Here is a 789-nt window from a genome sequence, read left to right as displayed (position 1 = left end):
CTGTTAGGAGTTGGTTAGGAGTTGGTTTGGACCTAGTTGGGAGTTGGTTAGGAGTTTATGGCTCAAGGCCAACCATCCTAGAAGTAACACAAACACCTCCATATTGGTCAAGATTCGCCCCGATCAAACAAAAGTGCAAACAAGCAAAGTCCTTTTCCTCTTTTTCCTCTTCACACATACACATACATACACACACCAAAAATCATTAACCTAATGCCTTTACACGAGCCAAATCAGGCTCCACTGTAACTAACTAACTAATGCCCTTCAACCCATCCCAACTTTTTTCACCCCTTCTTGAACCACCGTTCCGTAACTCCCCCAACCGCGCACCCAAGCCGTCCTTTTCCACACATACACATACATCATGACACACCACGCGCACCTTCAGCGCCGTCTTCTTCTTCTTGTCGGCCTCCAGATCCATCATTTTCAGTCGGTCCGTCAAATCGCCCTGAGTTGCGTTTTGGGGGGGTGAGGGGTGGAGAGACGGGCGGGGAAGAGGGGAGGAGGGTTGTGGGGGTTTTCAGCAGTACGAATGTACTATGTGCCGGTGTTAGGTGGGGAGACTGGGGGCCACGTCGCCGGGCGAAACACATACATACATGGTGTACATACATACATGCACACGGTCAGGAAACAGCACGAAGGCATTAAGGAAAATGACAAAACGGAAAAGGACACGGCACACAGGAGTACGGACGTCCAGACATACATACAGACATACGGACACGCAAAACACACCTGGTCAAGCGTTGATCCTTTAATACACCCCTCAGACCCCCCCCT

This window comes from Volvox carteri, assembly GCF_000143455.1.
Source record: "Volvox carteri f. nagariensis unplaced genomic scaffold VOLCAscaffold_21, whole genome shotgun sequence".
Classification (NCBI taxonomy): domain Eukaryota; kingdom Viridiplantae; phylum Chlorophyta; class Chlorophyceae; order Chlamydomonadales; family Volvocaceae; genus Volvox; species Volvox carteri.
The sequence above is the reverse complement of the archived record's forward strand: the minus strand, read 5'-3'. Positions refer to the sequence as shown.